The sequence below is a fragment of the Aquarana catesbeiana genome, linkage group LG01 (assembly GCF_042186555.1).
Source record: "Aquarana catesbeiana isolate 2022-GZ linkage group LG01, ASM4218655v1, whole genome shotgun sequence".
Classification (NCBI taxonomy): Eukaryota; Metazoa; Chordata; class Amphibia; order Anura; family Ranidae; genus Aquarana; species Aquarana catesbeiana.
Window position 1 is genome coordinate 770,918,010 of NC_133324.1, and position 15,107 is coordinate 770,933,116.

Genomic DNA, 15,107 nt, shown 5'->3' on the forward strand with positions numbered 1-15,107 from the left:
CCACTAAGGCAGGAGAGGCAAACTCCAGCACTTTTCAGTCTCAGCACTTTGCTAATGTGACATTATGTCAGGATTGAACTGACAAACCTTATTCTCTGGCGTGGCTCCTTTAAATGAATCATCTACTCAAGAAAGTGATGAACTATGGTCCTTATCTTCAACAAACTATTGACCCTTTACCACTAAAAATGAATTGGCTGCACCGTGGTAGCTTAACCAGGGGTTATTTTTACTTAGTGTGTCTAGGCAGTGCACTCATTTTAACTTTTGCCAACTTTATTAGACAGAATTAAAAATTACTAAAGAAAATCATTCATCTGTATTGTAAATACAAAAAAAGCAGGGGGACGCACACAGTTCGATTTAAATAGTGTGAAAAGATTTACTATATCAAAAAGAGCTGGATATACAATTATCGCTCTTTAATGATAACATACGTACAGTGTCTAGGGGGCATTGCTGCTCATTTGCTGTTTCAAATGAAAATTAGAATTGTGCTTTAATTACGCTCCTTTGTTTCTTTTTAATTAAAAAGAAGAGTTCTGTGCTCTAGCATTCAACACATTGTTAAGGTTAAAAACAATCAAGGAGCTTTCTTAATTTCTTTAAGTGTGCCAGGGTAGATTCATAACAATATATGAAAGCACCAGGTAGTGTTATGTTACTGTAAACTCAGCATGAAAGAGAGGGATAAATGCAGTCAAATGCTTCCCCACTGAGATTTTCTGAAATCTGTGTGATGGTAATTATCTTCTCATTCTGGAAAGTCTAGCTTAACATCTTTTTTTTAAAAAAATGTGTGTTTGAGGGACTCTTTGTGAATACTATATAAGCCAAAAACCAAGAGGTAAACAAAATGCATTGACTGGCATTTTTTCATGCCCCTGCGTTTTATTGTTTGTTCTCATCTTTCATAAAACAGAAAGAAATGCATGCTGAAAGCTTTTAAGCATTTTTTTACCTTTTTCAAAGACATCTTTTTATAGGCAGAAACACTGACTTCTTTCACATGAAGATTGCATATACAATGCTGACATATATAATTGACATTCAGAAAATCTAGAACGTGTCCTTGAATTTTGCCATTCTACCTGTACCATAGAATTTCAAAGTACAGTTTATACAGCTAAAATTATATTACAAGTATCTTTCAAGCAGACTGTATTAAAGGCTTATCATTTTAACATACATTTATTACATTATTAATTACACAAAATCTTTGTGTACCAGGTCAGCATCAGGACCTTAGTAGCTCTGTGACATTTGCCTTAGTCTGGTTTATCTGCCTATCTCAGGGGTCATGGTATTTTTTACACATCAGTACATTCTGTTATCTACAGAGCATGGCACTGCAAAGATAGATGTAGCTTTTCCCAGTCTCGCCCTTCATCTTCCTTTTTGTTATTTTGCTTCCCTTTGGGAAAAGAGGCTGAGAAGGACTAGGTAAGAGGGTGGCATCAGTTTAGGAATGCATGCTAAGGTAGGATACAAAACAAACTAAAGCTGGACATAGACTGTGGGAGCCAAATTAAATTTGCTCAGTGGATGACCCTGCTGGCCTCGCTGTGTTTGACAAATGTCAAAGGAGCCTAATAGAAAATATTCAACCAAACAGTGGTTAAATCCATTCAGATTCAGCTGCTTATTCTTGCTGAGCCACCTGAGATGCTGGATATTACCCTATCTGATCCATTGGACAACCCTGCCTTGTGCCTTGACTACTGCTGAACATTGAACTCTTTGCTACTCACATGAACTCCTTGAATTAAGCCATGTCTCTGCACGCCCTGTTTGCCAGATTATTGTGCTCTCTTCAGCCAGTATTTCACTCTTATCTTCCCTGCTGCCATCCATATTTTGCTATCACTTGTTTTCGACCCTTGGCTTGTTCCTCGACTATGCATCTGCCTGATCCCAACCTGCAACTACTCGTTACTGAACTTTGGCTTGTTTACTGACTATGCTTCTGTTTGATCCTTACCTGTTTATCCACTACTGGACCCCAACTTCCTCACCTCCTGGTGGGGCCATCCTGAGGAGTGTGACCTGGTACTAACATGCAGCAAAATCCATCTCCACCTTTAGGAGTTCTGGTGAACACTGGTTAGTACTAGGGATGAGCCGAACTCCCCCCTGTTCGGTGCGCACCAGAACTTGCGAACAGGCAAAAAATTCATTCTAACATGCGAACACCATTAAAGTCTATGGGACACGAACATGAATAATCAAAAGTGCTAATTTTAAAGGCGTATATGCAAGTTATTGTCATAATAAGTGTTTGGGAACCCTGGTCCTGCCCCAGGGGACATGTATCAATGCAAAAAAAAGTTTAAAAAACGGCCGTTTTTTCGGGAGCAGTGATTTTAATAATGCTTAAAGTGAAACAATAAAAGTGTAATATTCCTTTAAATTTCGTACCTGGGGGGTGTCTATAGTATGCCTGTAAAGGGGTGCATGTTTTCTGTGTTTAGAACAATCTGACAGCAAAATTACATTTCAAAGGAAAAAAAGTCATTTAAAACTACTCGCGGCTATTAATGAATTGCCGGTCCGACAATACACATAAAAGTTCATTGATAAAAACAGCATGGGAATTCCCCACAGGGGAACCCCGTACCAAAATTAAAAAAAAAATGATGTGGTGGGTCCCCCTAATTTCCATACCAGGCCCTTCAGGTCTGGTATGGATATTAAGGGGAACCCCGGCCAAAATAAAAAAAAAATGGTGTGGGGTCCCCCCAAAAATCCATACCAGACCCTTATCCGAGATGAGATGAGAGAATCCCCCCCCTCCTGAACCGTACCAGGCCACATGCCCTCAACATTGGAATGGTGCTTTGGGGTAGCCCCCCAAAACACCTTGTCCCCATGTTGATGGGACAAGGGCCTCATCCCCACAACCCTTGCCCGGTGGTTGTGGGGGTCTGCGGGCGGGGGAGCTTATTGGAATCTGGAAGCCCCTTTAACAAAGGGAACCCCAGATCCCAGACCTACAAAAGTACCCCTACCATTTCACAAAAAAACTGTCAAAAATTTTAAAAATGACAAGAGACAGTTTTTGACAATTCCTTTATTTAAATGCTTCTTCTTTCTTCTATCTTCTGTCACACAGCGGGAGCCTCCCTCCATGCCATCATGGATGCGGGCAGCCCGAAAAGAAGATGAAGAGAAGAAGATGAAGAGAAGAAGATGAAGAGAGAAGCGTCACACAGCGGGAGCCTCCCTCCATGCCATCATGGATGCGGAGCGACCCGAGGAGAAGAAGGGAAGAAGACGCTGAACGAGAACACCGGAGGAAGAACCAGAAGAACTAGAAGAACCAGAAGAAGAAGGAGATGGAGGAAGAAACCGAAGGAAGATAGAAAATAGAAGAAAGAGGATAGAAGATAGAAGAAAGAAGAAGCATTTAAATAAGGGAATTGTCAAAAACTGTCTCTTGTCATTTTTAACATTTTTGACAGTTTTTTTGTGAAATCCCCTTACCATTTCACACAGGGGGAAGGGCCGGGATCTGGGGGTCCCCTTGTTAAAGGGGGCTTCCAGATTCCGATAAGCCCCCGCCCACAGACCCCCACAACCACCGGGCAAGGGTTGTGGGGATGAGGCCCTTGTCCCCATCAACATGGGGACAAGGTGTTTTGGGGGGCTACCCCAAAGCACCCTCCCAATGTTGAGGGCATGTGGCCTGGTACGGTTCAGGAGGGGGGGCGCTCTTTCATCCCCCCTCTTTTCCTGTGGCCTGCCAGGTTGTGTGCTCGGATAAGGGTCTGGTATGGATTTTTGGGGGGACCCCACGCCATTTTTAAAAAAAAATTTGGCGCGGGGTTCCCCTTAAAATCCATACTAGACCTGAAGGGTCTGGTATAGATTTTGAGGGGGACCCCAAGCCATTTTTTTTTTTAAATTTTGGCCAGGGTTCCCCTTAATATCCATACTAGACCTGAAGGGCCTGGTATGGAATTTAGGGGGACCCCCATGTCATTTTTTTTTTAAATTTTGGTTCGGGGTTCCTCTGTGGGGAATTCCCATGCTGTTTTTTTTTCAATTAACTTTTATGTGTATTGTCGGACCGGCAATTCATTAATAGCCGCAAGTAGTTTTAAATGACTTTTTTCCTTTGAAATGTCATTTTGCTCTCGGACTGTTCTTTTTTTTTTTTAATTTTTATTTAAATTATATATAACCATACAAAAAATAGCATTTAATCATACTCCAATACAATAATATCTCCCCTCATATCCCCTTAACCTCCCCCCTCCCACCCACCTAGACCAAAAACCCCCCCGCCCCCCCCCCGCAGACTCCACTCTTGCATTTCCGACCAGGTACCATCGCCTACCTGCCCCACTGGTGTCAAATTAACTCAGCCTCTTCTCAGCATACTTCACAGACTTCTTAAAGGCCACCCAGCTTGCCTATCTACATACCATTATCTCCTGCTCCCTATTTGGAGGATCTATCTCCCTTTTCTCTAAATTATATGTTTCCTGCACTCTTAGGAACCAATCACTGATCTTGGGGCCTTCGACCTTCTGCCATTTTTTAGGGGTTTCACTTTTTGCTGCATTCAATAGCACGGGGATAATGGACACGTTATACTCCCGTTTTCCTCCCTCCAAGCTGTGAAACAGGCATACCCAAGGGTCGTAAGGAATTGATTTACCCGTAATCTCCTCTATAATTTGGATTACTTCCAGCCAGAACTCTTTAACAACCGGGCAGCTCCACCAAAGATGGGCCATAGTCCCCAACACCCTACACCCCCTCCAACAGTTCGGGGGCCTATCTGGTTGGTATTTATTAATTTTCTCCGGAATTGCGTACCATCTGGATAAACACTTATAGTTTGTTTCTATCATTTTTATATCTATTGCCGAGCTGTGTGTTGCCTTCAAAATGTTTCCCACTGCGTTTTCCTCTAGAGTTGCCCCCAAATCCCTCTCCCATTTTTTAATGAATGGCGGCACTTCCATCTCTCCACTGTTTAACAGCATTTTATATATCACAGAGACATACCCTCTGGACCGCAGAATATTTTCTCTATAGGTCTGAGGTCTTTTTCCTCTCTTACGGACCCAGGGAGACTTTCTACAAAGTGTGAGAGCTGTACGTACTGCCAGCCATTTTATTTCATTAAATCTCTTTGTGTGTCTAGGTGCTGAAAAGTGCAAATTTTCCCTTTCTTCATAATATCTTTTAATTGTATTTCGTTTTTTATGATCCAGTTTCCTCCTACTTCCTCCATCCCCGGGGGAAACAGCTCATTATTTTTTAAATAAATCAGTGGTGAATGCGTAGATCTTCTTCACAGAGTTTGATAACTTGACCCCCAAGTATTGTATATTTTCTCTCACTGGAAAGTGGAATGTCTCCCTAATCCACGCCTCTTCCTTACTATCTATGTTGATGTTTAGAGCTTCAGATTTTCCCAAACTAATTTTGCAATTTGAGAGCTCTCCGTACCTCTTCACTATAGACAATAGATTGGGAATCGAGATCCTAGGGTTCGTAATGTAGAGAAGGACGTCGTCGACATAAGCAGCCAATTTATGGTCCTCCTTCCCTACTATACAGCCTCTAATGTCCGGGTGGGGGGGGGGAGAGCGGGCAACCTTGCCTAGTCCCGTTCTTCATTTCGAACTGATCTGAGGCAACATTGTTGACTTTTACAAAGGCGGAGGGGTGATTATATAGAATTTTAATCCATTTTATATTTTTTTCTCCTACACCCAATGCTTCCAGCGTTTTAATCATGAAACCCCAGTCTACTCTGTCAAAAGCCTTCTCGGCATCTATAGACAGAAATAGACCTGGGGTTCTGCTGCTCTTGATGGCTTCTGCAATGAGCAAGGACCGCACCCCATTGTCTCTGCCCTCTCTCCCTGGGACAAAACCTGCCTGGTCCGGATGAACCGGGTACGCCATTTTCTCCTTAAACCGCGTTGCGAGCACCTTTGCATACAATTTAATATCTGCGTTTATAAGCACCATAGGCCTATAACTAGAACATAGGGTGAGATCCTTGCCCTCCTTGGGAATTAAGGTCACAGCCGCCAGCAGAGCTCCATCACTCAGCGCGCCCTGCGCCCCGAGCTTGTTCCAAAGCCGACACAGCCTCGGGACCAGAATATTTTGAAGAAACCATCTGGGCCGGGACTTCTCCCAGTGGGAGAAGATCTTAGAGCCAATCGGATTTCTTCTTCCGTTATGGGATTATCAAGTTCTTTTATGTCCTTTTCAGCCAGTTTATTAAGCCCCGCCTCCTTTAAAAAGGCCTCAACCCTTTCCTTTTTCCCTCTACTACATCCTTTTGTATTAACAGAGTACAAAGATGTAAAATACTGTCTAAATTCCTCACCAATTTCTCTCGAAGAAAACCTCAGGTCCCCTTTTTTATTCTGGATCCTGTCGATAAAATTTGTATCTCGTTTTCTCTGCAGGATTTTTGCCAAATGTTTACCAACTTTATCTCCCCACCTAAATTTATCTCTGAGATGTCTATTCATGATTTGGTTCATCTCCTCTTCCATTAAATCTCTTAATTCGTCTCTTTTGATGGTCAGCAGTTGCAATGGGGTCCTATCAGGTCCTCTATGGGCTTTATGTATCTGCTCTAACTTAAATATTTCTGCCATAAGTGTTTCCTTTTTTTTACTCTTTCTTTTTTCAGTCCCGCCCCGGCAGAGATCAGGACCCCTCTTATATAAGCCTTAAAGGCTTCCCATACAGTAGCCCCCGAGATCTCACCCATATCATTTATTAGAAAAAACGAATCTATTTCCTGTTGAATTTTTTTCGGCAATCTTAACATCCTTGATTAAATTCTCATTTAGGCGCCATTTAAACGGGGGTTTTTGCACTCCTTTAAATCTCACTTTCATCATGGCAGAGGCATGGTCTGACAATGTTCTGATCTCAATCCTAGTTTCTTCAACTGCATCCAACAGGCTATGATCCACGATCAGATAGTCCAATCTCGAATAAGTCCCATGCACGGGGGAGAAGAAAGTATAGTCTCTGACCCTTGCATGTTGAACCCTCCACACATCAATCAACTGACAGTCATGTAATTTTTTCCCTATTCTTCTCAAGATACTTTTACTCATCCCCCCGTGCATTTAACAAACTATATAAGGATGGGTCCAAGCTGACGTTAAAATCACCTGCCACTTTCATTTCCCCCTCTCTGAATTCCAACAGACTGTTGAGTACCTGGGAAAGATATTTGGTAGGATTCCTATTCGGGCAATAAAAGCTGGCGAGAGAAAGCGCCCTTCTGGATCTGTCTTCCTGTCTATTAGAACATAATTTAAACCTTTCGAGAAACCTATTGCCACCCTTTTGCCCGTTTCATGGGGGAATCGCTGTATATCCATTTTGGAAAATGCCTAGAATAAAGCTTTATACCTGATTCCCACACTAGATGGGTTTCCTGCAGAAAGACCACATCTGCCCCATAATGGTGCAGCTCTCTCAGCACCTTATGCCTCTTATTGGGGGAATTTAACCCTTTAACATTATATGTCAAACAATTAAAATTCATTTAACCTGGTCCTTGAGCCTTACTTGAGACCTGGTGTTTACCTAAGGCGCTCTGTTTAGTGCGAATCTGCTCGGGAGAGATCCCCCCTCCCCCCTCTTCCTCCCACCCCCTCACCCCCCGCCACTACCTGGCCACTGGGTCGCAGTGCCGAGCTTACTATACTCATGCCCTGTGCTCCCTTGTGCTATGGAGTGTGACCCTGGTGATGGACAGCGGTGACATCGCCCCCCCACCTTCGTGGGGGAGGATCCCCAAAGGTCCTCCACCTCGCTTACTTACCCCCCCTCTCCAGCCTCCCCCCCACCCCCCCACCGCCCCAGCCCCCCCCGCCCTCCACCTACCCTCCCCACACCAGCCCCCTTCTCACTGAAAATTGTTACAGTCACAGCCCATTACTACAGAAAAACCCCCTCAGGGATAACAGGGGCAGCAATATCTAAATTCCTACAAAAGTCCTGCAGATCTCCTGTATGTCTCAATTTAAAAGTCCTGCCCTCTTTCGTCACTCTCACAGACAGCGGGAAACCCCAACTATATTTTAGATTTGCCCCCCTTAGTAAGTCCAGTAACGGTTTCAATTGACGTCTCCTCGCTAATGTTCCAGCAGAAAGATCTGAAAATATTTGAATTTCTTGATTGTTGAATTTCACCGGTTGGGCCCCTCTTAATTTACTCCAGATTTTTGCTTTGTCCTCAAATTGATGGAACTTCACTATGACATCCCTAAGCGCATCATCTCTCGCATTTGGGGTTTTCTAATCCTGTGGACTCAGTCGATTTTTAACTCACACTCCGGATTTCTTCCCAAGAGAGGATTGAAAATTTCTTTAATAGCTATGGTCAGATCTTCTCCTCTCTGCTCTGGTAGGGATCTAATTCTTAGGTTTTGTCGCCTATTTTGATTTTCTTGTTCTTCCAATTTATGCAACAACTCGCGTTGGCCCCTCTGTAGTGTTTTTATTTGATTCTCTAGTGTAGAGATTTTTCACCTTGCTGTTCCACCACCTTCTCCACTTCTTCCACTCTCTTAAGGAGGTGGCCCATGTCTGTCCTTACATTAAGAATTTCTGCCTTAATTTTTTCCAACTTCAAAAACATGTCTTGAATCTCCGCTTTAGTGGGGAGAGCTTCCCCTACAAGGTCCGTCTCCATACTCAGATCTGGTTCTCCTTCAGAATGAGTCCCTACATTGGCCGTCCCCCCCTGGGCCCCTTTATTTTTAGTTAAAGCCTTTTTTTTGCCCTTTGTCTCTTGTTGTTTGTTTTCCATACCTGGGCTTTTTAAATACTTTTGAATTGTACTGGAATTCAAACTGTCACTGGGTTTGTTAAGGTCTGCTGATTTTTGGGAACGACCTCTCATGTTCATCCCTCCCCTGCACACCGCCAGTTCCCTTTTTGTGCTAGCTTTTATCGTACACTATAATAGCAGTCCTGCTCCAAGCCCAGCTTAAACCAATAGTTTGGCAAAATGATAAGATTTATATTCAAATCTCAATGACCGTCCCTTTGAAGAATTACAATTCACTTAACTGATGATATGTCAAGATGAAGGAACAAGCATTAGTCACGGCTCCACTGTAAACATTTATTATCCACTCCTGAACACATTAGCCATGTGGAACCCAAAAGTCCCCTTCCGTCCTTCAGGCTTATTGATCTATTAGGTTTCCTTCTGAGGTCAGCTATCACAGGCATATAACACAGTTCATGTAGATAATGTTCAGCCAAGCTGATCCTACCTGGATCCAGAGGACCTCATGGGGGGGAGTCTCGAATTTCAGTGTGGGCTTCTTAGCCCCTTGTCAGAGCCAGCACTGTTTTGAGAAAAAAGCAGGGATCCCCGTGCCTCCTGATCTTCTGGTTGTCTGTACTGAATCGTTCTGGTTTAATAGGACCCTGCTCGTCCACTCTCCATGATCAATCACAGCGCGGCTGCCAGGCTGGGGAGGACAGGACGGAGCGCCGTCAGAGAGCCAAAGACGAGGGGGGGAGAGCCAGGGGATGCTGCAGCGGCGAGCCTCCGCCCCGCCGGACCTCCGTAAGCTGTGCTGAAACAAGCACCGATCCGCGGCTCCCGTATGGCCGCCTCTTGCACACTCTAGAGCCAGCTGTCTAGCGGACCTGCCCGCCGCCTCGGAGGAGAGTTGTCAAGCCAGTCACGGGCTCTCACCCCGTGCCTTCTAAGACGCCATCCCATTCATGCTTACTTCGTCCACCGCCCCACCACCGGACCCCGCCCCCAATCCTTAGCACGTCACATCCTCCTCCATGTGCGCTCTCGGACTGTTCTAAACACGAGAAACATGCGCCCCTTTACAGGCATACTATAGACACCCCCAGGTACGAAATTTAAAGGAATATTACACTTTTATTGTTTCACTTTAAGCATTATTAAAATCACTGCTCCCGAAAAAACTGCCGTTTTTAAAACTTTTTTTGACAATAACTTGCATATAAGCCTTTAAAATTAGCATTTTTGATTTCTCCCATAGATTTTTAAAGGGTGTTCTGCGGCTTTCGAACTCGAAGCTCATCCCTAGTTAGTACTAAGACTCTGCACCTCAGGTGAGCCTGCATCATCTGCCATGGTGACTGCCTATATACCTATCCTGCTAGTCGGTGGTAGTACTGCTATAGCAACTGGTCTTCGAGCCTGAACCCTGATTGTGACATGGTGATTCTGCCATTAACATACTTTCAGTCCTAGACTGATGAATGACAATGCTCACTCACACTTCTGTATCAGGACAGTAGAAACAATGTAGGACAGTGGCGGCACCACCCCTACTATTGTCCATAGTATAGAGTAGTGTGGTTCTGTAGTCCTCAGGCATTGCTGAGAACATAGTAATTGATAACAGTCACTACATGCAGAGAGCACAGGAAGAACCAGCTCACAGATATTTTTTTAACTTTTGAAAGAGATATAGAAACACGCTTTCAATAGTATAAATAGTTTAAAGCGTAACTCAACTTTTGTTGAGACAAAAACCTTCCCCTCTGGGCGATCTATGTACATTGCAAGGATTATAACAACCTTTGTTGCAGATTCCTACCTTTTGTTATTCTGAAGAAATCCATTTGTGTTTGTCTGTGCCTCTGTACTGAGTGGGTCTAATGGGAGTGGTTTTGTAAATAACTGTCAGGTGTGCATCTGCAGGGCACTAATGAGGAAATCTGCTGGGCCTGCATCCCTTTAGACGTGCTCCTATTGAAAGTATATCTCCAAAAATGACATTTTTGTTGCAGGGGATGCCTGAAATCTGACTTGTATCTTAGGCAGACTTCTGGGAAAATTGGTGAGCCAATCACACAAGCATGAAATGATGTTTCTGGGGAGTGGTCAGTACACACTCTGTGAACAGAACAACTCCAGGTAGCCAAAAAGCACTGCGGTTACAGAAAACTGCAGTGGCTGTAGATTGAAAAGGAAGGGTAGTTTTTAATAACATTCAGTTACAATATGATTAGTGTCACAATTATATGTGCTATATTATTTTTTCTTTATGCGTTATTTTTCTCCCCCACAAAAGTGGAGTTAACCTTTAACAGGCCAAAATGCAGCAAATAAGAGGAGCTCATTGTTAGGGCTCACATACACTTTAATATTAGGAAATTGTGAAAACATAAATACATAGGAAAGACAGCTGATTAAATCAGATTTCATCTGAATTAGGTCACTAAGTAGCATATGACTGTTGGCGATAGATGCCCAATGCTACCGGGTAAATCTGCTTATTTAGTCAACTGGTAAACACATAGCTTGTAAGTGAGTACACTGAGGGAACTGTGTTCTATCCTGTTCAACAAGTTTGTCACATTCAGTTTTGAGACAAGATTGACTGACACCTGTGACATAAGTTACTTAACAAAAAGATGCTAAAATAAAGTCACGGTTTCATAGTAAAATACATGGTTAACAACATGTCAAGAAGAATTGCAAATATCCAATTGGTGGCAAATCCCAACATGTTCTTTATTTAAATCAACAGAGCAGATATTTTGAGATGTGCTTATCACTGCCAGCAAACATACAGTACATCTCCAAACATAAGCTAAAAATAGCTGGAAACAAAATTGAATGTAGTAGGTACAGCTTGGAAATGTAGTCATTCATGAGTCCGTGTAAAATACAACTTCACATTTAGGCTCGATTCACACCTATGCATTTTGCTTTTGAGCGTTTTTGGAGGTTTTTTTTTCATGCTTGCCACGTTTTTGAGCAGCGTTTTTGCCGCGTTTTTGCCGCGATTTGCGTTTTGCGTTTTTTTTTTTTTTTTTTTTACAGTTTTTTTTTACAGTCTTAAAAAAAATTAAAAAAAAATTAAAAAAAATAAAAAAAAACGGCAAAAACGCATCAAAAACGCACCAAAAACGCATCAAAAATGCTGCAAAAACGGTGCACTTGCGTTTTTGATGCTTGTCCATTGAATTCTATTACATGCAAAACGCTGCATTTTGCATGAAAAAAAGTCCCTGATCCTTTCCAAAAATGCAGAGAAACAAAAAGGCATTGATGTGAACATGTTCCATAGGAACCCATGTTAAAAAATTCCCGTGCATTTCTGCAAAATGCAAAATGCATCAAAAAACGCGCTAGTGTGAATGGAGCATTAGTGGATATAAAGAGCTGGTTTCTTATGCAGGTTTAAAATGCCTATAGACAAGCCATTTATTGGCAAAGAAAGCCTGAAAGCCTGAAGACTTTTAAGGTTTACAGATAATCAGGTAGGTAAGGTAGAAGATGTGATCACCTATGCACAAACACACACACACACACACAAGCACACATTAAAAATAAAAAAAAAATAAAAAATTACAAAAATTAAAAAAAATTAAATTACAGTGAAAAATTCACCACCAGCGAATGTTTAGTGAAAGTCAATTCCCCCGATTTATAAATACGTTTCTATATCTGCAGTCATAAGGCTGCTTTATCATCTTAAGTCTTTAGATCAAATTGCATAAATCAAACATCTTCATACACAACAGCAACCTTTTCATTATTTTCTTAGACATTATATTTTAAAAGTATGAAATAATGCAATCATTTTACAATATTTTCCCTATAAAGGAATGAAAACATAAAGAAGTTTCCAAATAATTTTGTATAGGGACAGCTTTAAACTCGATCAGGTCTGCATGTGTATATGAAGTTGACAGCATCACAAGTAAACATATGACAACTTTCTTGGCTGAAGTTCAAGCTGACTGCTCATCTTCACATTTGAACACTCACAACTTCAAATACAAAGCATAACACTGGCTTCCTATTTAGGACACACAGGACAGTAATTTTGCTTGACTCATTTCCCATTATAAAGTCAGAGAATGACTCAGATTAACGGAAAGTGGTGTCAATTAATGGTCACTGAACCATGCATATTGCAGACATTTCCACACCTTTGTCTGCTGCTAAAAAGAGACAGTTTATTTATCACTAATCAGTCTTCTCTGACCTTTTTTCTTTTTTTTTCTGTTCAAATGGCATCTGTAAACTTGCACATAGATATTTCTGAAGAAAAGTGTACCTTTTTTCAATGCTGTCCTTCAACACTGAGCAAAACCTTTTGAGGTGACACATTTTCTTTGTGTCCTTCAACTTTTTTTAGGGCATATTTAAAAAAAAAGATAATCTGGAGTTCACCAAACATTCACTACAGGTGAATTTTCCTCATATAATGTTTTAAATTACAGTGAATAATTCACCACCAGCGAATGTTTAGTGAAAGTCAATTCCCCCGATTCATATATACGTTTCTATATCTGCAGTCATAAGGCTGCTTTATCATCTCAAGTCTTTAGAGCAAATTGCATAAAGCAAACATCTTCATACACAACAGCAACCTTATCATTATTTTCTTAGACATTACATTTTAAAAGTATGAAATAATGCAATCATTTTACAATATTTTCTCTATAAAGGAATGAAAACATGTCACAAGAGTTCAATTAGGAAATAACTTACTTCATTTTAGCACTTTTATTTTGGAAACCAAAGTATATTCATTTTATTTTCCCCTAGGGGCCAGTCATCAGCAAATGCAGATTTGATGATGTCACACATGTTGAATAGGTTTTAATGTGAAATAATTAAAGCTTGCCAATTCAGGGTGATGAAAAATCTTTATCCTACTGTGTTTATGAGCAAGTACCTGCTAATTTGTAAATCCATTATTCTTCATGCAATTTCAAAAGTGATTTTCAAACTGTATACTTTTTTATTACTTCTTCATAATAATGCTGTAAAATACACATCCATATGCATACCAAACACAGAGTTTCTATAATTTATAGTTTGTTGTTCTCATGTTCTAAAAAGAAAATTTGATTTTATACAGAAAATGAACATTGGTCTTTCCTGCAGGATGAAAATTGTATTGTTTGTTTAGGAATAAACCAATTTAAAACAAAATGACCTGTAAAATAATCAGTAGCTCTTCGAGACTTGCAGGAAATTGAGTATGCATTATTTATGATGGCTTCCACAGCTCGAGAAAGAAAGACAGAAATATTCTGTGAATGTAACAGTTATCAGAAAATCTTGCAATAATTCATATATCATTATGAAGTAGTATGCTTGGAAAAACATAAAAGATACTGTATCTGATAGAAAATGTCAGAGAAACTGATTGAAAGGACAGAACAAAATCCTTACCAGGAATTGGTAGGATATTTTTTTGGAATATCAGTCAAGTGTTATCATCAAAGGGATCAAAACACTTTGGTGGCGAGACCTCATCTCTACTCAATAGTGTATATGGAAACCATAAAATAATAACTTGCACCACGCAATGTACTGATGATGTAATAATATAGTGGACTTCAGAAACTTCATAAACCTAATTTTTTTTCTGAAAGAAGAACCAATGTGATATATTTTTCAGTAGTATTCTTTTAGAATGTGTAGATACATTAAACTGTATACAGGCATACCCCACTTTTAAGTACACAATGGGGTTTATTTACTAAAGCTCAAAAGTGCAAAATCCGGCTCACTTCTGCATAGAAACCAATGAGCTTCTAACCCCAGCTTGTTCAATTAAGCTTTGGTAATAAAACCTGGAAGTGCTTTGGTTTCTATGCAGAAGTGAGCCTGATTTTGCACTTTCCAGCTTTAGTAAATAAACCCCATTGTGTACTCAAAAGTGGGGTATGCCTGTACTAATTTCCGGGCCAATAAAATTAATGGAATCAAAGCTAAACTCCAGAGAGTCATAAAAGACTGTAATCATTACCACTTCATTATTATTATTTTTTTTAAATCATTTGTAAATATTTGAATTTGACTCGATATCAGCCTCTTGAAGTTATTATACAGCACGGCTGAAGTGTAAGAGGAAGAAGAAGCACAAGGAGCCAATCCGTTCATGTGCTGAAAAGGAGCAGGGGAAGGCTAAGTGACAGAGAAATGAACTAATCTCTGTGCTGTTTCTCCTTTTAGGCTCTGTTTCCACTATTGCAACCCCAAAGTCACGCGATTTACAGTACGACTTTGCAATGCGATTTTTGATGCAATGTCATGCGACCAGTGAAAACCATCCGAGAATAAGTGGCACCGA